Raw genomic sequence first — 24,064 nt, 5'->3', positions numbered from 1 at the left:
AAACGAAGCTTGTTTAGCGACGCAAAATCATCAGAACACATCAGGTAATGAACGTACACAACAGAATATTTGGAAAGTCTAAATCCCTCTTTGCTCCGAGTGTTTCCTGAGCGGGACAGAAGACGAGGAGGAGGAGGTGTGAAACATGAGTCTAGACTTCAGCGACATGTTATTGTGGCTGCACGTGTGAGTCAGACCTTCACCACAGGCCGTTTCTCTTGTGAATGGGAAGGTTTTTTTTTCATGTTTTATTGTAAAAAATCAGCGGTATCTGACAGCTCCGGCGTTTAGGCAGCTGCTTAAATCTCCGTGGCTTTCGGGAGGCTCTCGCTGTCTGCTCTTCACTCAACATCAAAGTGTAACCTGGGCGTCCCGGGGGAGAGCGTGAGCTGATCCGTTACCTTGTTTCTGCATTAATGAGATCAGGCCTGTAGTGTGAGAGCGGCGTGCGGAGAGAACGCCAAAAAGTAACGTCCTGGATCGAAAAAACACGTCATTATCCGAGATCGGTTTGTTGTTTAGGTGTGACGTTAAAGATTTTACAGCGACATGATTCGGAATTAATTAAAAATGACCAAAATGTAAATGTTTTTTATTCAATCAGTGACCTCCAGTGTTTCAAAACCATTTATATTAGAGCGTGATAATGATTTGTGTGTGTTTAATGAAAGATATTAACAATTATATTTAGATTAAAATACGAGAACGGACATTTTTCAACCATTTACGCCGACGTCCGAGTGTAAAATAGTGGAATATGTGTGAGCTACAGAGGCGGGATCAAGAAAAACACCGAGAAGATACTTAAAGAAACCACCTAAAAGTAAAATTTAAAGAGAACTTGCAATGAAAAAGACGTAAAGACACGATAAATGTGCAGGAACGAGCAAAACACTGGATCAACAGCGCGTCATACGGAGAGAAACGGGTTTAATCTGATACGAAAACGTCAAATAAAAACATCCGTGCGCCTTGTGTCTCTTTAGTTACTGTCCAAGTCACGGCATTGACCTCTAATTTTACTCCTTTTTAAAAAAATCCAGCACAACTATTCTCTCAACTCGGAGTCGTCTGCTTCATTCGCGCCCGTCCCTCGTCCGTCTCTATCCTCGGGCGCCGCTGTCCCATTTGTGCGAGTGGAATTACTGCCAGGGCAAAGATATAATTGAATTTTTTAAAAGAAAATAAAAGAGTTTTTGGCTTTTCTTCTTGCGTTCTTTATCCAGTGACTGTTCCCCGTACGTAAAAGCTTTATTAAAACGCGGTGTTACTCTGCGCTGAAGGTCTGCGTACGTTAACCCGAGCAAACGGCGAGCGGACGAACAGAAACGAGCTTGAACCCGCCCCAGTCGTGCAAATCTCACAGTGGAAACCGCGGCTTCGTTTGTGACGCGCCAATTATAGCCGGGCGAGACTTAGCGGCTCCGTTGGCACAAGGTGAGTGCACGGAGAGGCCGGCCAGTCAGCGGGACAGGCTCAGGACGCACGCCAGACCAGATTGGAACAGTGTCCACTGACGTCACCGCTGTGTACACACAATATTCTACAACACAATACAGCCCAGAGAGATCCAGATGGAACGATACGAGCGAAGACAAGTCTGCACCGGGGGAACAGATAAGAGAAAATGGAAAAGGGAGACAGAGGAATTAGGAAAAGAGGTGTATGAAAAGCAGATGACAAACTGATAAAGAGATAAAGAGTAAAGAGGCAAAGACAGAGCCCTGAGGAACCCCGAGTTACATCAGCGCGTTCTACTGTGACCTTAAAATACACAGCTCAGGCTACGACTAAACAAACACAAATGCATAAAGAAAACAGCACGGGACAGAAAATGGACTTTTATATTTGTGAATGTTTATGTTAAATCAAACGTGTGTCCGACCAAAACACAAAAGATAAAAAAGTATTTGAGCTGAGGCTGAGTTTTGTGAATGAGTGTGTGCTCCACAGTCTAAAGGTCTGTGTCCCCGAGAGACACGTCCCCCTCGAGCGTCTCAACGAGAGAAAGACACTCTGCAAAGACATTCACTCACAAAAAGACAATAACTCAGTGAGACACATCAGTGAGACACATCACAGAGACACATCAGTGAGACACATCACAGAGACACATCAGTGAGACACATCAGTGAGACACAACACAGAGACACATCAGTGAGACACAACACAGAGACACATCAGTGAGACACATTAGTGAGACACATCACAGACACATCAGTGAGACACATCAGTGAGACACAACACAGAGACACATCAGTGAGACACATCAGTGAGACACATCAGTGAGACACAACACAGAGACACATCAGTGAGACACATCAGTGAGACACATCAGTGAGACACATCAGTGAGACACATCAGTGAGACACAACACAGAGACACATCAGTGAGACACATCACTGAGACACATCAGTGAGACACATCGTCCACACGTCCCACGCGTCCATAATGAATAATAATAATCTTTTTAAAAGTATAACTGTATCTGTTATAAATACAAATAAGTGCATGTGTAAAATGTGTAAAGTTAAAACAGATGCTTAAAAATAAAAGAGTCTTAAAAACAACAACATCAGAACAAACGTCACTTATTAAAGTGAGTAGTTTTATAAAGTGTCCAGTTTGGTGCAGATTTTCCAAAGCGTCTCTTGGTTCAGATTTTATAAAACGTTCATGACGCTTCACCAACAGAGAGAAAGAATAAAACACTTTGAAAACCAGAGCGGGAGGCGTTTTATCAGGTCAAACATAAACATGAGCAAAAGTCCTAAAAGTAAAGTGTGTTACCTCAGAGCTACGACACACGACACACACGACACACACACGACACACACGACACACACACGACACACACGACACACACTAAACACAGACACGCATCTCTCAGCTTTTACATGTTTTACTACATGTGTATCCTCGGACGTCCGTCATGTGTTTATTTCAATCTGGCTCGTGTGTGTGTGTGTGTGTGTGTGTGTGTGTGTGTGTGTGTGATCTGACGTGGAACACAGGCTTATCGCTTAAACCATAAAAAAAAATATGACTCCGATTTACGAAGCAACAAGATCCGTTTAAAAGTGTGAAGCCTGAGCCGTAAAGATATTCCCTGTGAGAGAGAGGATGATGGCGTCTGTTGCTGGGAGCTTTTTTTTTTTGGCGACGCATCTTTTTTTTTTCTAACTTGCCTTTGAACTTAAAGCGCCGCAATGGCTGATGGGAACTGTAGTGCGGAGGGGATGTTATTATGTGGAAAAATGACTCGCCCGTGACAAGATGCGGTCTTCATTCCCCCGGTTGTTATCTCAGCACCTCAATTAAACCTTTGCGTCCTCCCCTCAGCGCCTCATTGCGACGCGCCTTATCCTGGCAGCCTACTTATCTTTAATCAAACACATACGAGCTTAATTAGCCTCCACATTTGTCAGGCCATCGTCTAATTAACGGGCTTTTTTTCCAGCACGGAGCACTTATTTTTTGACATAGCACGTGGCGAGTCTTTGGTTTTTTTTTGGCTGATTCTGGAGCAGTTTTTTTTTTTTTTTTTGGAGCGTCTTTATTCACCTCGAGTCCGACAATAGCGACGGCGGTTAGTGCGATCGAAAGCGGAGATGTGTGCGAGCGCAGATTGTTTCTCTATGGCCCATTTCTGCTCTATGTTTAGCCGACGAGTCACTAAGGAGCCCGTACGGTCGGAAGTTTTTATTCTTGTTTTTTCCGCGTCCGACTGAGGCCGAGGGAAAAGTCGGTGAAGTCGTTTATTTATAATCGGAGCAATCGAGACGTGAAATATGTGAATAACAACTGACTTTTTTGATACGATGTCGCCTGTTAAGCAAGAAAAATAAAGAAAGGAAGGGATGTGTTTTATATTTTGAGCATTTGAGGTGTTAACTGCAGTGGACAGCGACTAAAACAGAACTTTCTCTTTAATGCGTTGGTTTAAATGGTGAAACTGCATATCAGCCTCTAGAGTGCTCTCTGCTGCCACACTCCATTGAGGTCAATTCAGTGGTCAGTTGGTGTAACTGCAAGTAAATGTCCTCTGGTTTTCTTATTCAGGCCTAAACTGTGATGAAATTTCCCCCACAAAAAAATGTTGAAATGTTTTTCAAAGCATAAAAAGAAACATGTGCTTATATATTTACAATAGAACACAAGTTAATTCATTTTTACAGGCAGTTCACAAAGAGAGAGAATAAAAGAAAAGAAGAATAAAAACACTTTTAAAATGATAGAATTGTGTTTTGTTTTGTTGCTAAATGACAAATATAATAAATATTTTGAGGTTCTGCACAGATCTGATGTTGTGAGACTCAATAACGGCGGATTAAACGTATCATTGGGGGAATTCTCTTCGTGCGTTTCGTTTCAGGAGCTGTAAATCTGCTGAAGTTTGGACGTGTTGGCAACGCGGCGGCGCAGAGCTGCCAGGAGCGTTTGTGAAAGGATTGTAAGAAACTGTTAATGCGGAAAAGAACGGATAAAATTGTTTTGTAATGAATGTTTTTTGGCTCGATCTGACCTGATAAATGAAAAAAAAAGGCTTTGTGTTTGTGGTAAACCTGGAGCAGAGGGTCAAAGGTCACCTCTACGGCGCCTTCCCCCGGACGCCGCTCCTGTCGTGTGTCCAGATCTGAGCCCCGGGCACCTGGGCCACATGAGGCTTTTATTAATCCATTTATCCCCCAGCGCTCTCGCCGTCTGTCCTCTGCCGTCTCGTCCGCCGCCGTCGTGTCCCTGGATTTCAATATCCTGACCCGGCGCGGTTTTAACGCCCGTCTCACCCGCCGTTATCCTCTGATGATTCCCGTTTTATCCTTTTAGACGTTTATTCCTTTAGTTTGTTACATCTGCACATTTAACACTTCACCGTCCAGAGGCTCAAACTTTTATAAACGCTAAACTTTCCGTAAGATCCGCCTTTGTTTTGTTTCAGAGACAAAAACGAAATTAACGGCCAAATTCCAACAGTATTTTACGGTAACGTTCACCGTGTCGTAAACCGCGGTGCATTCTGGGAGCAAAAAGTGAAAATAAACTGCATTAACCAAAGAAGTAAAGTGTCAAATGTAATGAGAAAATGAGCAAAACCAAGAGACGAGTGAACGTGAACAACTGTAAATCCACCCAGTGCATCCTGGGAAAAGAGCGGCAAACTCACAGGGAAATATATAAAGTATATAAATATATAACGTATATAAATATATAAAGTATATAAATATATAAAGTCTCTGCAGCAGAACTCAAGCTTTTAAATCTCCTTTTTACTTTTTGGATTTTATTTCACATGTGACACTTTTACACTGAGTCAGAGGGAAATATGTGGAACTGTGGGTTTTCACAAATACTTTAGTATTTTTTTACTTTATCATTTTACTACAGTGAAGAAACACAGTGTCGTAGGCCTGTTGGCTGATGTAAACAGGCCTACATGTGTCCCATGTCCCCTCTGTCCTCTCAGAGGCGAGGAAGGAGTCTCCTACAGTCTCCTACAGCCTACGACAGCCTCTTATAGTCTCCTACAGTCTCCTACAGTGTCCTACAGCCTACTACAGTCTCTTATAGTTTCCTTTAGTCTCTTACAGCCTACTACAGCCTCATATAGTCTCCTACAGTGTCCTACAGTCTCATATAGTGTCCTACAGTGCCCTACAGTGTCCTACAGTCTCATATAGTCTCCTACAGTCTCATATAGTCTCCTACAGTGTCCTACAGTGTCCTACACAGACCCATGAGGTTCATTTAAAACTTTGTCTCAGTCAAAATAAACATTAAAACCATTTAGTCTCATTTAAGATTTAACTGTGGATTAAACAAAAGAAAACTCTGTGTCCTCGTTTCAGTTTCTGTTTGTTTCTGTTTCAGTTTGTTTCAGTTTCAGTCTGTTTCAGTTTCAGTTTCAGTTTGTTTCAGTTTCAGTCTGTTTCTGTTTCAGTTTCAGTTTGTTTCCTGCTGCTGTTTGTTTCATAAAGTTAAACACATTTTTTTCTTCCTGTTTTTCTCTGAACATTATTGTTTCTCGTCTCTAAAAATGAACTCGTTTGTATAAACGAGACTTTAAACCTTCAAGCGTCGAGAGAAGTTTAGCACAAAGTACTTTTCAAATGTACTTTTCAAATGTACTTTTTAAATGTACTTTTCAAATGTACTTTTCAAATGTACTTTTCAAATGTACTTTTCAAATGTACTTTTCAAACGAACATCCAGAGAATAAATTATGTAAAAATCTATCATCACATATTTGTGCATTTTCTGAAGAAACGGAATAAATAAAATATGAACAACTTTTAGAAAAGAGAAACAGACAATAACACAACAAACACACACATACACAGACACAACACACAACACACACAGTAACACAACACACACACAACACACATACACACACAACACACACACAGTAACACAACACACACAACAAACACATATATACACAACACACACACATATATACACACACACAACACGCACACATATATACACACACACATACGCACAACACACAACTCACACAAACACAGCACACACACAGTAACACAACACACACATACACACACACACAGTAACATACACACACAGTTTGTTCACATTGCCTCATTAAATCTCGGTAAATCAAACTTTTTTCTGAACCTGAGACACGAGTGAAATGAAATAAACTGAATCTTTTACCACAAAGATCATTTCCAGCTTCATATTTATTTATATATTTATTTCTTCCACTTTTCTGTGACTCTTTCAGTCTGATTACTCTCACTCGTCTCACACTTGATCCAAATCCACTGAGAACATCTGCATCGCCCCTCCGCAGATCTGATACGTCAGGACGAGCTCAGGAGCCAAAACCAGGACCAAGTTCACACAAAAAGAATCGAGACGGAGCCCAGAGAAAAGAGGAGTGAGGGACGAGCAGAGGACAGGAGTGAGAGTGAGATGGAGTGAGAGTGAAATGGAGTGAGAGAGAGTGAAATGGAGTGAGAGTGAAATGGAGTGAGAGTGAAATGGAGTGAGAGTGAAATGGAGTGAGAGAGAGTGAAATGGAGTGAGAGTGAGATGGAGTGAGAGTGAGTGAAATGGAGTGAGAGAGAGTGAAATGGAGTGAGAGAGAGTGAAATGGAGTGAGAGAGAGTGAAATGGAGTGAGAGTGAGATGGAGTGAGTGTTTCACACATGCTCCTTGTTCTTTTCCTGGCAAAATCATAAAGGCCGATTCTCAGTCACTGTCAGAGGAGACCACCCTGTTTATCCTCCTCCTCCTCCTCTCCACTCCTCCTATGGACTTTGTGGACTCTGTGGACACTGTGGACACTGTGAGGACACTCTGTGGACTATGTGGACTCTGTGGACACTGTGAGGACACTCTGTGGACTATGTGGACACTGTGGACTCTGTGGACACTCTGTGGACTCTGTGGACACACTGTGGACACTGTGGACACTCTGTGGACTCTGTGGACACTGTGGACACACTATGGACACTGTGGACTCTGTGGACACACTGTGGACACACTATGGACTCTGTGGACTCTGTGGACACTGTGGACACTGTGAGGACACTCTGTGGACTATGTGGACTCTGTGGACACTGTGAGGACACTCTGTGGACTATGTGGACACTGTGGACTCTGTGGACACTCTGTGGACTCTGTGGACACACTGTGGACACTCTGTGGACTCTGTGAGGATGCTCTGTGGACTCTGTGGACACTCTGTGGACACTCTGTGGACTCTGTGGACACACTGTGGACACTCTGTGGACTCTGTGGACACTCTGTGGACACTGTGAGGATGCTCTGTGGACTCTGTGGACACTGTGAGGACACTCTGTGGACTCTGAGGACACACTGTGGACACTCTGTGGACACTCTGTGGACTCTGAGGACACACTGTGGACACTCTGTGGACACTCTGTGGACACTCTGTGGACACTGTGAGGATGCTCTGTGGACACTGTGAGGACACTCTGTGGACTCTGAGGACACTCTGTGGACTCTGAGGACACTCTGTGGACTCTGTGGACACTGTGAGGACGCTCTGTGGACTATGTGGACTCTGTGGACACTGTGAGGACACTCTGTGGACTCTGTGGACACTCTGTGGACAGATGTACCAAATGTCCAGAGCAGGGGTGAATGTGAGAGCGTTTAAACTCGTAGAACGCGGCGTCTCATTGGCTGGAGGAAAATGAACATTCAAATCGTCTTTATTGGCGTGACACTGACGGGGACGAGTCTGCGGCGCGTGGGACGAGTCTGCGGCGCGTGGGACGAGTCTGCGGCGCGTGGGACGAGTCTGCGGCGCGTGGGACGAGTCTGCGGCGCGTGGTTCTGCTGCTTGTACCTCGCCCGTCGCTGGGTTCAGCTCCTCTGTGTCTGGTGGAGCTTCGATACCAGGACGTGGACGATATTTTCTTTCTGGTTTCTTCTTTATGCAGTGTCTGTATTTTAAGTGTAAATTCATGGCCAATATTATTTAAACAGATATTTTAATCTTTTTATTACGTTATAAATATTTTAATCCACATTTTAGAACAGATCAGTGACTGTGTGATGTTCAGAGACACATGATCCTCACCACGAGCTGCAGATTCACTTTTGTTGCAAACTGTGACTTTATGTGGATTTATTTTATTATTTTATTTTACAGTTTTATTTCAGTTTACAGTTTATCTGCTGTGTCCATGTTATAAATGCAGTGAAGTGAAAACCTTCAGTTTAGTTTTTACTGTGATTTTAAAGTGATGTTTTTGTGAATAAAACGGTAAACGGCCTGAGGAAAGTCTGCAGCTGCTTCTGTGTCTGTGTTTCTGTCCCTCAGTGACGTCAAATATAAAAGTTATTGTTTTTATGAGTTAAACTTATGTTTAACTTAAAGAAAACACAAACCTGACTCTTCCTCCACATCCTCCACCCTCTGTGTCACAGGAGCAGAGTCTAAACATGAACACCACCCTGAGCACCACCAGCCTCCATCAGGACACTCCTCAGGACACTCCTCAGGACACTCCTCAGGACACTCCACAGGACACTCGTCAGGACACTCATCAGGACACTCAACAGGACACTCCTCAGGACACTCATCAGGACACTCCTCAGGACACTCCACAGGACACTCGTCAGGACACTCATCAGGACACTCCTCAGGACACTCCACAGGACACTCAACAGGACACTCCTCAGGACACTCCTCAGGACACTCCTCAGGACACTCAACAGGACACTCAACAGGACACTCCTCAGGACACTCCTCAGGACACTCCTCAGGACACTCCTCAGGACACTCATCAGGACACTCCACAGGACACTCCTCAGGACACTCATCAGGACACTCCTCAGGACACTCAACAGGACACTCCACAGGACACTCATCAGGACACTCCTCAGGACACTCCTCAGGACACTCCACAGGACACTCAACAGGACACTCCTCGGGACACTCATTGGGACACTCCTCAGGACACTCCTCAGGACACTCATCAGGACACTCCTCAGGACACTCAACAGGACACTCCACAGGACACTCAACAGGACACTCCTCAGGACACTCATCAGGACACTCCTCAGGACACTCATCAGGACACTCTTATGGACACTCAACAGGACACTCCTCAGGACACTCATCAGGACACTCAACAGGACACTCCTCAGGACACTCAACAGGACACTCCTCAGGACACTCCTCAGGACACTAAACAGGACACTCTTATGGGCACTCATCAGGACACTCCTCAGGACACTCTTATGGACACTCCTCAGGACACTCAACAGGACACTCAACAGGACACTCCACAGGACACTCCACAGGACACTCCACAGGACACTCAACGGGACACTCATCAGGACACTCAACAGGACACTCTTATGGACACTCATCAGGACACTCATCAGGACACTCAACAGGACACTCAACAGGACACTCGACAGAACACTCAACAGGACACTCTTATGGACACTCATCAGGACACTCATCAGGACACTCAACAGGACACTCAACAGGACACTCAACAGGACACTCATCAGGACACTCAACAGGACACTCAACAGGACACTCAACAGGACACTCTTATGGACACTCATCAGGACACTCCTCAGGACACTCAACAGGACACTCAACAGGACACTCTTATGGACACTCATCAGGACACTCTTTTGGACACTCCTCAGGACACTCCTCAGGACACTCAACAGGACACTCCTCAGGACACTCCTCAGGACACTCAACAGGACACTCATCAGGACACTCAACAGGACACTCATCAGGACACTCCTCAGGGCACTCACTGAGCCTCACCCATAGACACCCTCTGCTCCACACACCCCGTCCCCCCGTCCCCCCGTCCCCCTCCTCTCGTGGACGGGCCCCTGGTCTCACTCTGCGCCTTGTGGCCATAAAATCAGTGTCATCATCAATCAACAGATTTCACACATCTGGACACGGCCTTTAAACGACGCAGCTCAAATGAGACGGACAGGAGCCTGTGAGGCAGAACGAGGAGAAAGAGGAGACGTGTGGACAACAGGGACAGACACAACAGGGACAGACACGTGACAAAACTGTATCGATAAAACTCACAGCTCCAAGTGGACGAGCTCAGGAACCTCATTCAGAGCCACATTAAAGACACAACTCTAAACTCTAAACTCTAAACTCTAAACTCTAAACTCTAAACTCTAAACTCTAAACTCTGCACAGTGACAGAATGTTCTCAATCCAGATCCAATACTGTAAATTTAACCTCTAATAAACATTTTACACTCAGTTAATTCTGTAAATAAACACATCCAGCTCAGGGCACTGCCTCAAACTCTTCTGATTGGTGAAGATGAGACTTTTCGGGTCACTGTCTGCAGGTGAACATCAGTATAAACCCTTCACGGGGCGATTAACCTTTCATGTGTGATTTCAGATGCATAAACACGTCTGATGCACGGCTCTCCTCGCCGCTCTGAGCTCTGGTTGTGATTTCACACCTTCCCCTCCCCCTCTCTGCTCTTTGACAGTCGGTTGCAGCAGCAGCAGCAGCTCCGCGGTGGAGGTGCGGCGGCCATTCCTCTCCTCGCGGTGAGGCTCCACTCGAGGATGGATGGATGCACACGAGGCTTCTGCCGCGGCGTGCACCGGGACGCAGATGAGAGCCGGAGCCCGCGAGCGCAGAGCACGCACCTGTGCACAAGAGCTCAACACACCAGCTGTGCCAGAAACAGGCCTGTGGCACAACGCACAACCAACGCACAACCAACGCACAACCAACGCACAACCGCTCTGTCTCACAACCAAACCCAAAACACACATCCTGGAACCAACGACTCACAACACGAGATTCAACCAAAGAGACGAGCTTTAGGACAGACTGAAAGTGACAGGTCCTGGCACTAAAACAGAACGAGACACCAGGAGTTCATCTGTGGACACTCGGAATATAAATGTAGAGCTCGGAAAAGCTTCAAATGTTTCTACGTTTCACTGAATTTTTACAATAAAACGATGACTTAACAAACTGTTAGACTTGCAGCCTGTTCAAAGATTATTTTATCATTTGTCAGATGAAAGTTCACGTCCTGAAGTTATTGTGAGAGAAATTTAAATCCCGAACAGCAGGAAACGGACCAGAAACTCCCACCGGCCTTAAATCTCCAACACAGACGCGGATATTTAGTTTTGTTCAACCTGCTGCAGAAAGAATATATTTATATCTTTATTTAAACAGTTTAGTGCAAAGAGAAAACTGCACAGACATCACTATACTCCTCTAGTGCACGTCTGTTTACCACAGGTCTGTCTTTACCACAGGTTTGTCTTTACCACAGGTTTGTCTTTACCACAGGTTTGTCTTTACCGCGGGTCTGTGTTCACTGTACGTCTGTGTTTATCATAAAAACAGACGGGCTGTGGGTGAGTTTGCAGTAAATTTTAATTAAAATGACAGAATCTGGGAAAAATCATTAAATTTGGCCTCATTTATCAGCACAAAAATACTGGCAGAGTAAAGAGCAAAGTAAAGTGACTGAAAACAGCCAAACTGCAAAAAACACTCAAACCTACAGAACCGTGTGTGTGTGTGTGTATGTCTGTGTGTGTGTGTGTATGTCTGTGTGTGTGGGGTGTGTGGGGGTGTGTGTGGGTGTGTGTGTGTGTGTGTGATGTAACACACTTCAGTTATTCTCTTTATATTGTGATTGTGTTTTTCACATTATCTGTCATCTTCACGCTGCATTATCGTGTTTATTGCACAGTGCTTTTATCCAGTGCAATACAGTATCAGTATTTATCAGTATCTCCAGAGGAAACGTCCAGAAGAACAAACTACACACGAAAATCACACGAGCAAACGCACAACAGGAAAGAGCTGAGTCTGATCCACACGTGTGAACTGCAGACGAATGTGACCCGTCAAACTAAGAGCAGCAGAACCACGGCCCGGACCAACGCCACAGCAGGTAAAGGGGCCGGAGCTGTGTGTGCTTTGTGTAACACACTGAGGTACAACAATGGACCGCACCACCGCCTGCACCACCGCCTGCACCACCGCCTGCACCACCGCCTGCACCGCCGCCTGCACCGCCGCCTGCACCGCCGCCTGCACCGCCGCCTGCACCGCCGCCTGCACCGCCGTCTGCACCACCGCCTGCCCCGCCGCCTGCCCCACCGCCTGCCCCACCGCCTGCACCACCGCCTGCACCACCGCCTGCCCCACCGCCTGCACCGCCGCCTGCCCCACCGGCCGAAGAGCCGCGGCGACGCTGTTTATGGAGCGGCCTGGCCCCCGTCCAGTGAGTGAGGGGACATGAAGATGGGATTAGACTGCACCAGACCAAAGTGTCCTACAACAAGTGTCCTACAACACAAGTGTCCTACCACAAGTGTCCTACCACAAGTGTCCTACAAGTGTCCTACAACAAGTGTCCTACAACACAAGTGTCCTACAACAAGTGTCCTACCACAAGTGTCCTACAACACAAGTGTCCTACAACAAGTGTCCTACAACACAAGTGTCCTACAACAAGTGTCCTACAACACAAGTGTCCTACAACAAGTGTCCTACAACAAGTGTCCTACAACAAGTGTCCTACAGCGAAAGAACGGGGTCATCCGCCGCTTTTAAGGCGACACTTTAGTCTAAATGTTCAGTTTGACTCTGTCGTTTGGAGTTTAAATAATCAGACGTCACGATCTTTATTAGAGCGACACGTGTTTTATTTACTCTGAGGTTCATTAGTGTTTTATTTACTCTGAGGTTCATTAGTGTTTTATTTACTCTGAGGTTCATTAGTGTTTTATTTAGTTTATGGGATTATCAGGCTGTGGTTATTGTGTCGTCTCATCACACTTCAAATATATTATTGTAGCTGAAATGTAATATAATAAAAAACTGTTACTGTTAATGTGGCAGGTGCACTGGTGAAAGGTCAAATGAAGAGTTCTGAGTGTTATTACCAGCCACTTGTTTGAACGATGCAGCGTAACATTGACAGACTCCAAACATTTGCTTTAATGAAAGTCAAATTATCTCTTTAACTTTGCATAACTCAATTAACTGAAGCAACAATCAGTGGATCAGACCATAATCTGTCGCTGTCGAGTCGTGTTGTTTCATTTAGAGTTATGTTTTCAGCCGCACGAGGTAATCCGTGTTTTGTTTTTTTTTTCCTCCGAGTAAAAAAAAAAGAAAGAAGATTTGTAGGTTTATCAGTCCAATAGGCTTTGTGATGTTAGGATTACATTGTAGCCGGTAACAAATACTACAAATACTTTTTTTAATGCATGGAGAAACGTGTCACACAAATGAAAAGCACTTCTCCTTCGTCCCGTCGCGTTTTCAGATCTGTTTGATAAAAGACGTTTGTGTTAAACTCGGAGAAAACGGCGCATCTGTGTCCACGGTTCAGGTGCGTTTACCAAAAAAAAAAAGCTTCGCCAAGGTGAAAGTAAAACAGCTGAGGCAAAACGCACCGGAGTCACGCGCTCGGAAACATGTGACGTAAAAGAAGCTACATAATGTCACGCTTAAACTAAATGATAAATGGTTTTATCGGCGAATCTGTGGAGGTTCTTCCTGCTCTGGTCTTATCTTTGAGCGATATAAAGGATCAGCTGAGCCCTCATTAGACTAAAGAGGCAGGTGCTCCATCAGTGGCATTTCATTTCCATCAGGCCTCATCCTCTTCAGTGTAATGCGCTCGGCACGCACGGGGAAGCGTGACATAATGTTTGCTTTATGTGTTTGTGGCGTGCGGTCGATAGGTCAGGGGTCGCTCCTCTCCAATCGCAATAAACGGCACGAGACCCGTCAGTGGGTGGAGTGTCGCTGAGTTTAACATCGACGGGTCAATTCAGCTTAAATGATCCGAGTTTAAAGACACTGAACCTCATTTTTACTCTATTAAAATGTGAAAAAACAGCACAGGTTCAGTTTAACCCTTTAATGACTCAGACTTTTGTTCTTTTTTTAGCCATAAAATCATTTTAATCCTCTGATGTATGAATTATTAAAGCCTTGGTCAAGATTTTTTTCTGAAGTGTTTTTATTCTTCTCAGGACATGAAACAACATTGTGAACTGCCTGTAAAAATGAGTTAACTTGTGTTCTATTGTAAATATACACACACATGTTTCTTTTTATGCTTTGAAAAACATTTCAACATTTTTTGGGGGGAAATTTCAACACAGTTTAGGCCTGAATAAGAAAACCAGAGGACATTTACTTGCAGTTACACCAACTGACCACTGAATTAAGCTCAATGGAGTGTGGCAGCAGAGAGCACTCTAGAGGCTGATGTGCAGTTTCACCATTTAAACCAACGCATTAAAGAGAAAGTTCTGTTTTAGTATCTGTGACCACTGTGCACCAGAGGGTTAAAGTGTTGTGTGACTCTGAAGTGCTGTACGTTTGCAATTTGTTTTCTCCCCGACAAAACCCACAACGTCGATGAAACGTTCTGCACCGACAAAGACGCCTACGAAGGTTTGAACTTTGAGAGAGTTTAAACGAGAGAGAAATGTGAGAAAATGTTAACGCCTGTGTGAGAAAAGTGTATAAAGTGTGTGGTGAGGGGTTTTACAGACAAAAACAGAGAGAATAATGTAAAAAATAAAGCTGATACTTCGCGGATTTCGCCTGTTGCGGGTTATTTTTAGAACATAAACCCTGCGATAAACCAGGAAAAAAGTTATGTCCCTTTAACGTCTGCAGATAAAAATCCTCCAGAGAAGATGGTGGTTTTGTCTGTAGTTTCTGTCTCTACGTCTCATCTTTCCTCCTCCTCTTCAACGACACCTGTTAGTGACTCAATCCTTCCTCCTGATTGGTCCATAAAGACGATCAAACCGTTATCTAACAAGTCACATTTCCCTTTGTCTCACACTGTCCTAACATCTGTCCTACTTCTGAACCCTCTTATTCCCTCCATCTCGTGCTCTTCCTCCAGACTGCGACTCTTTCGACTCTTTCTCTCTCCTCCGTCTGGTGGAAGCCGCTCCCTCCCTTCGTTCCCTTCGTTCCCTTCGTCCTGCTGTTCTCCTTCCCGTCTTCTCTCGTTCCTGCCATCTCCGTCTCTCCTCCTCAATCACTCTCCTTCTCCAAAGTTAATTCAGATTGCGTTGCTTTGGGAGGACAGTGTGGTTCCAATAACGCCAAAAGCACTTAGCGGAACATAATCAATCTTCCCGACGCTTTCTCTCTTTCTTTGCTTTTTCTTTTCTCACCCAGTTTTTGCATTCTCTCTGCTTTTTTTAGCATGGACTATACGACTTTTTAACTGCGTTTTAAATTTGGGACTATAGAGCCGCACCTGAATATAAGATGCACCAGCTAAATTTGAAAGAAAATCAATTTTGTTCATATATGAGCCACACCTGAATATGAGCCGCAGGTTTTCATATTGTAACGTGAGATATTTACACGGAAAGACGATACACGGACACACTTTTTTAAAAACTGTGCCTGAAAATTGGCATCGACACGACATCAACACGGGATGAACACACCTGCAGGTTTAGAAAATAAATCTGTACCAACACGGACGTCTGCTTTTATTCCTTTTGTCGTTTTTTTACATCGACCGAGTTGGATTCATTGACGCCGAGCTCACGTGAAGTGGCTCTATTTCCTTCTTTGTCGGTCAAACTTACGTGCAGTGGCTCTATTTCCTTCTTTATCTTAAAAACTGCGTCATATCCATTTCTTCGTGTGTTTTCCATGATGCGCAAAATGACCGTTCAAAATCAAAACTAGTGAATTCTTTAGACGCAGAATCTTTCCCCACGTCTGTCTCACTTTTATGTTTACAGCTAGAGAGCGCCCCCCGGTGGCCGTTATCCGGTAAAATTCTATAAATAAGCCGCACAGTTCAACGCGTGGGGGAAAAGTCGCGGCTTATAGTCTGAAATTTATGGTATTATTTAAGGATTCTTTCACTGTAAACTGTCTGCAGGTGATTTTTCCGCCAGGATTCATGTTCATAGAGTCACTTCGTCATGCGTTTGTAGAAATATTTGTAACGTTTACGGTTTAATACTTCTTAAACGGTAGAAGTAATATGCTTTTTTGTAGGAGGAGAGCTGACGCAGCAGGTTTTGGTGCAGTTTTCCCGAAGAAGAAACTAAAGTTTGGTCTGAAAAATAATCTCAAAAAACACTAAACAACCTCGTAGATCCAGATGAACAGCGTCTGCACATGTTTGTATTTGCGTACGTCCGTGTTAATTTGTTAGTTATGTAATATTGAGCTGAAAGGATGAGTCTGAACACATAACTCTGACATTCAAACCGCACTCTGCCTCGCTGCTCGCTGCACTTAAATCCACTGCCGGTTCCTGTCGCGGTGCTTTTGACACATCCGTACATCCATCCCTCCACCCACCATCTCTTTGCACTCACTTTTTACCACTAAATATTCAACTCCCACACTCGGATTCAACGTGCGGCGCCGCGTGGCTCGCTGTTCTCCGGGCCGCCTCTCACTCCACACGTCCTCGCCGCTGTCCTGTCGGTGTTTGGTGTTCGTCGGGATGGACAGGACAGTGGACATATATGGCACATACGTCCACTGACACACACACACACACACACGAGGAGACGGAGGGTGAGGAGATGCTGCTGCTGCTGATGCTGATGCTGTGAAACACTCCAGCTCCACATAGACGGGCTGCGTTTCCTTGGCAACATGGTTTCATCGTAACAGACCTGCTAAGGATGCTATTAGCGCGGAACAAAAAAAGAACGCCACTCAGAGCTTGTATATGGAGCGGGTGCACAAAAACACAAGTCACAAACACTCACAGACGCTGCACATCAACTACACACCCTCACTGCCTCCTACACAGTGCTCCTGCCCAGCTATTCAGCATCCAGCCACCACCAGCAGCAGCAGCACCACCACCAGCAGCACCACCCACTGCCCACACAGTCTATATCATGGATAATGTGTCTGGCACCTGCCGCTCTGCTCCGTCTACGCTAAAGCTCAACATTTACATTTGAGAAACCAGCGGGACGCCCCGTGAACAGGAGCACATGCATATGGCCACGGGTGAAAAGGGAAAACTGTAAATCAATAACGCGCCAAGCTAGTCAGAAGTGCAGATTGTTGAAGGTCAGAGCGACGGCGAGGAGAGAGGCGAACGCTTCAAGGATTCGTGTTTAGAGAGAAGCAGAAGGAGAGCGTTTTATGAGGACTTATTTTGTCTGAGAGCACAAAGGAGACGAGACTGAGTTCACTGAATAATAATAACGTCTTTAAACAGCTAATACACTTATTCTGTCTCTCTACGGCGGCGGTGCGGTTCTTATTCGACGTGTGAGGGCTCGGTCTCACAGACGGCGTGTTGATATTACTGTAGGCAGGAGGCATGTTGCTCTCACTCTGCTGCTCCAGGCAATTTGAGACGATAACCCACTTTCCACTGCGGGGCTCAAACGCTCCACACTGTACATTTCTCTGTTCTTACGATGATTAGCGTGAGGACAGTTCGTTTTCTGTGTAACTTGCAGATAAAATGTTTGAAGACTTGCTCAAACGCTGCTGTTAGAGTTTCTAATTGAGGTGTTGAGCGTCGCCAGCAGCTTTGGAGAGCGTATCATTACTTTCCCAAGGCGCTGCTCCAGGGCAGGGTGAACGCTGCGAATAGCAACCTGTTCACATGCATTTAGGTCAGGTGCTCCGGCGCGCTCCAGACCTGCACACGGGCAAACACTGTCACTGCTGTTGATGCTGTAGGTAATGTGGGGAAAAGAGGATGAGGAGAAACGTCTGTGACACAAACAGATACAGGGGAGTGAGGGCGGAGATGACAAAATCTCCTGCAGGCTGCACGTCTCCTGTGTTAGAGAAGCTGCAACAAATGACGCTAAACTGATGCAGCAAAGTCCTGCCGAAACGTTTTCCTCAGTTTCTTTTGCTTAAGTTGAGCACAAATATGAATTATTTGAACACGTCGGACCACGGTGAGCTGTAATAAATCGTATTAATTGGGATTTTTTCTGAGTTTGCCTCCTAATCGGCGCAGCTTCTCCACAATGTCACTTGAAAATGAGCAGATAAATGAAAATCCGAACACGTTTACGCACGTTCTTGTTCCTAGAAACATGTTATTTTGCTTGTTTCCTGCGCCGTAGAGGAGGCATGTCGGTCATTTTTAAAGAGTTTATGTGTTTTAAATATATTTATTGTTTATTTTTTTATTAGATTTATGGATTTTATGGAGGTTTAAGTGTTTTAAAGAGCAAATGAGAGACACACGGAGGTTTGAAGCACTTTGCACTTTACCAAACGATTAAAAAATAAATAAAAATTGTCTCACATCAGCCCACGTTACACTCGCTCGTCCGCTTTGTAACACTCATTTTATTTAATTTTACAGTCTTTATATCGGTCTGAGGCGGGTTTATCATCCATAAGAGCATCTGTGCAAGAAGAAATCTTTGTTTACTCATCAAAATTACATAAAATGGAATAAACGCAGGGACTGAACGAACTTCTACACACAGTATGTATCCGAACTAACAAATATCCACACAAAATGAAGTATAAAAAGGAGAATCCGGGCACAGCGCTGACACCACACAACATCATAATACGGTTAATAATATGCTAAGCTCATGTGGCTCGGCGCTGCCTTTTTAGTCCGAGGAGTATAATGTACAGCCTGCGTTTTGGCTTTGTGTGGTCGTATAAATCATGCCGGAGAGCGCACAAAATCTAATCGCACACGCAGATACAAATTCACTTCTCTTTTTCAGGACACTTATCTCAGAGGCTGGCAGCGCGGCGAGATAAAGCCCCAGCTACACTTCTGTATGTTGTGGTTCTGATCAGATGTGCGGCGCTGGAGGTGGCGGCGGCAGCGGCGGCGGAGCTCATCCACAACCAGGTGAGATCCGCCGCAGGTCGGTTCTGTCGCTGTTTTTATTTCTTATCTAACGCGGCGACCTTGGCACCGTTTGGGGAACAATGCGAGATCGAACAGCGAAGACGTTGTGTGACATCGCGCAGGTTTTGAGTCAGATTATCGAACGCGTTTAGTCAAAAAAAGTGGAAATTTGCAGAATTAATCGGGCGAAAACCTGTCTGTCCCATTAACAGACGAGTCCGCGCGGGTAAATTTGTTTTAAAAGACGCGCAAAAGAACAAATCGATCACAAATCACGATAAAACGAGCAAGAAATACACGGTCTGGAGCGAACAGAAGGACATGGTTTACAGTTTGCGTGGATCAGATGGTTTTGCGCAGCGCTCTGTCGCCTCGGAGAGTTTTGTGTCGTTGTGCGGACGGCGGGAGGGTGAAAGAACGGCGCAGTGGGTGTGGTCTTGTGTTACAAAGTGTGCGACGCTCGCCATGGCTTTAACGTGTAAACACTGAAGACGTACAGTATCGCCATGAATATAAAGAAGTAACGTGAGGTGTTTTCTCGCAGCGCAGAAAACTCATGTCTCGATTTACTAACGCTAAAGAAAATGACACGCTAAAGAAAATAAGACGCTAAAGTAAATAACACGCTAAAGAAAATAACACGCTAAAGAAAATAACACGCTAAAGAAAATAACACGTGCACAGCAGTGGATGTGAAGAAAGTGGTGGTTTGATTTCTGTGTGACAAAAGTGTGTAAAGTGTGTAAAGTGTATAAAGTGTATAAAGTGTGTAAAGTGTGTAAAGTGTATAAAGTGTGTAAAGTGTGTAAAGTGTATAAAGTGTGTAAAGTGTATAAAGTGTGTAAAGTGTGTAAAGTGTGTAAAGTGTATAAAGTGTGTAAAGTGTGTAAAGTGTATAAAGTGTGTAAAGTGTATAAAGTGTGTAAAGTGTATAAAGTGTGTAAAGTGTATAAAGTGTGTAAAGTGTATAAAGTGTGTAAAGTGTATAAAGTGTATAAAGTGTGTAAAGTGTATAAAGTGTGTAAAGTGTATAAAGTGTGTAAAGTGTGTAAAGTGTATAAAGTGTATAAAGTGTGTAAAGTGTATAAAGTGTGTAAAGTGTATAAAGTGTGTAAAGTGTATAAAGTGTATAAAGTGTGTAAAGTGTGTAAAGTGTATAAAGTGTGTAAAGTGTATAAAGTGTGTAAAGTGTGTAAAGTGTATAAAGTGTGTAAAGTGTGTAAAGTGTATAAAGTGTGTAAAGTGTGTAAAGTGTATAAAGTGTGTAAAGTGTGTAAAGTGTATAAAGTGTGTAAAGTGTGTAAAGTGTATAAAGTGTGTAAAGTGTGTAAAGTGTATAAAGTGTATAAAGTGTGTAAAGTGTGTAAAGTGTGTAAAGTGTGTGGTGAGGCGTCTGCACAGTCAAAATAAACGACACACTTCTGTTCATCTGTTTAACTCTTTGTTTCTCTGTGGACTCCGGTCACTTCAGTCCAGTAAAGTCCATTCCGTCTGTTTGACTTTGTGTCCGGTCGACAAAAGTGTGTGACACAGGACTGATGTGACACAAACACACAACCCCGGGCCCGGCGGCGGCGGGGGCCCGGCGGCGGGTGGGGGGGCTCCTGACGCTGATGATAATGACCCCTGATAGTTAGCATAGTGATACACAACACATGACTGATGATTACAATATCTCCAGAGGTACAACTGCACACAACAATCATCACACACAGTATTTTTAGACTCACTGTGATCCATCTGTATGTATGGAGCACAAAGACGCACAAAGACGCACAAAGACGCACAAAGACGCACAACTATCTGCTATTTTTAAGAGTTTTAACAGTTTATTTCTGCCTGGAGGAGAGTTTGGCTTCATTTAAATAACCATTAGAGATAAATTGTGTGTACATTTATGCAAACTTTATGGCCGCGTTATATATTACAACCTTTTAACGACAATATGTACGACTCTGACAAAATGTAAGACGATACTGACAGAAAAAACTAAGAAAGTGGCACATTCTACTGATAATTTGGGGAATTTATAACGTTTTTTATGTTTTTGTTCTAGGATATTATTTTAACGCAGTATTAATCGAGGACTATGACCAAAAAGAAGGACAAAGCTGTAAATATAGAACAGACTGTTCTGTTGTGTACTGCGCACGCACAAGCAGATGTTCATGTGTGAGCTGAATAGTTGTTACGCCTCATTCAGGGTCAGGAAACAAAAAATAAGGATGGAAAATGGTAAAGTAAAAAGTAATTTAATGAGCAGGGCTGTAGAATCTAAAATACTTAAACAGAAAGTACGTGGAAAGTTTAAATAAAAGAAACAAAGGTTAAATTTAACGAAGAAACTAGTTTAATACAAACAAATAAACACAGAGTCAAGTGTCTCAAAACAAAGTCACTTTCACATTAATGACATAACAAAAGAGACACAAACACACAAAACAGCAGACTGGACACACAAAACAGCAGACTGGACACACACAGGACAGCGGACTGGACACACACAGGACACACACTGGACAGCGGACTGGACACACACAGGACAGCGGACTGGACACACACAGGACACACACAGGACAGCGGACTGGACACACACTGGACACACACTGGACATCAGACTGGACAGGTGAACTGAATCTGTTTAAATGGAGGGAGGCGGCTGCAGGTGAGCTCTGTGATTGGCCAGGCTCAGGAACAGTCGTCCAATCATCAGCGAGGGCTCAGATTCAGGGACAAACATGAAACATACACTGTCTGGACAAAAAAAAAAAAAGGTCTCACACTCTAATATTTGGTTGTTCCGTCTTCTTCATCGTCACAGATTTATTTCCATCCAGTGTTGCATTAATGTTTCTCCTGTTTCATTGATGATGGTCGAGTCTGACGCTGCTCAAAGCTTCAGCACAAAGATTCTCACTGGGGTTAAGGTCTGGACTCTGTGGTGGACGATCCATGTGTGAAAATGACGTCTCTGTCTCTCTCTGTGCAGCTCTCTCTCTGTGTCTCTCTCTCTCTCTGCTTCTCTTTCTCCCTCCCTCTCCCTCTTTCTCTTCCTGCACATCTCTCTCCCTGCCTCTGTTTCTCCCTGTCTCTCTCTCTCTGCTTTCTCTCTCTCTCTCTCTCTCTCTCTCTTTCTCTCTCTCTCTCTGAAAGCATGATTTTTACTTTTAAACCTTGTGTTGATTATTTTGTGTCTTAAGCACTGAGGTGAACTTGTTTCTCTGTAGGAATGTGACACAAAACTTATTTTAGGATGTCTCCACTTCGCTTCGGTCACATGATACTGGTTTTCCTCTTCAGGTTGACAAGAGGCGTAGCAATACATCTTTTTAGTGACTGGAGGCGTCTCTCAGTGACGTATTCTCCCTCTCTGTAAACAGCTAACCATACATCCCTTTGTGACCTTGTACGGACAGTGTGTAAAATGAGTTAAGTCCTTATAAGACCTGCCTCCTATAGAAAGTACCTGGAAAAGGCTTTAAGTTTTGGAAAACTCCTCTGAAACACAACACATGTGCTGCTCTGTAACTTCATTCATCTGATCAGATAAACTTCTTTCAACTCTCTGGTCTGCAATCTCTTCCTTCACGATTTCACTCTCCATCTCTCTCTCTCTCCCTCCCTTCCTCTCCCTTCTTCTCCCTCTCTCCCTGTCTCTCTCTGCTTCTCTTTCTCTCTCCCCTCTCCCCCTCAGCCTCCCTTCTTCTCCCTTCTTCTCCCTCTCTCTCTGCTTCTCTCTCTCTCTCTCCCTCTCTCCCTCTCCCTTCTTCTCCCTCTCTCTCTGTCTCTCTCTTTCACACTTTAATCTCGTTGAATCGTGTCATTTTCATCTTGGAATCTGCCCAAAAATCCCCTGATGTAATAACCTGGTCATTCAGTTTATTCAGGTGTCAGCTGACCTCACTCTGCTGAACATAGACCTGACTCGTACCTATTCGCTCAGTTAAATCCAGGTGGAGACTTTTTTTTTTTTCCAAACAGTGTAACAGACAAACACAAACAATGAAAAGAACTTAAGGCCGTGACAGAAACACGTCCAGTTTTCTGACTGTGCAGTGTGGACGTCCTGTAAACGTCGTCCTGTAAACGTCGTCCTGTAAACGTCGTCCTTAAACGGCGGCGGTGCGTCCAGGATGGAGCCAAGTGGGCCAAAAGTATGTATAGGATGAACGCTGCTGGAAGCGTCTGAGTTATTGTCACGTATGAGTCACGTCTGTGTCTGTGGTGTCTCTCAGAACGTGTGTGTGTGTGTGTGTGTGTGTGGGGGGGCTAAATGCAGGATAAAGAGGAGGTGGTATTTGCTGTAATTTAGAGGAACAAGCGAAGGGAGGGCAAACATTTACATTCATCACAGGAGCTCGACTCACATGACGTGGGAAAGAGCGAGCGGGGGGGAGAACGCCAGAACCAGAAAGAACAGCTGAGACAAAAAATAGGTTCTTTGAGACGCAGCCAGACAGAATGAGGTTGTGGAAAACCATCTTTTCTCCACTTCATTGCTACGGTGGATTTTTGTGTAAAATCCTTAGTTATTTTCAGATGAACACGCGCGTCCTGGTGTGTGACCCTCCTGGAGCTGAACACACACACCGAACGTCAACAATCACAAACACGAGCGCCACGGAAACGTTTAAGAACTGGATCGTCTTTTCGCCTGCTCATCATCTGCAGATTCGACGTGTGTTTTTTTACCTCA

The 24,064-nt window shown here is 44.4% G+C and overlaps 1 protein-coding gene across 1 annotated transcript in view; it reads right to left on the bottom strand.

The window, feature by feature from the left end:
* grin2ba (glutamate receptor, ionotropic, N-methyl D-aspartate 2B, genome duplicate a) overlaps positions 1-24,064 on the bottom strand; it is a 75,329-nt gene that overhangs the window by 43,331 nt on the left and 7,934 nt on the right. The gene's annotated exons all lie outside the window — the stretch shown is intronic.

This window comes from Periophthalmus magnuspinnatus, chromosome 8 (assembly GCF_009829125.3).
Source record: "Periophthalmus magnuspinnatus isolate fPerMag1 chromosome 8, fPerMag1.2.pri, whole genome shotgun sequence".
Classification (NCBI taxonomy): Eukaryota; Metazoa; Chordata; class Actinopteri; order Gobiiformes; family Gobiidae; genus Periophthalmus; species Periophthalmus magnuspinnatus.
This window is presented reverse-complemented; position numbering and strand designations above follow the sequence as displayed.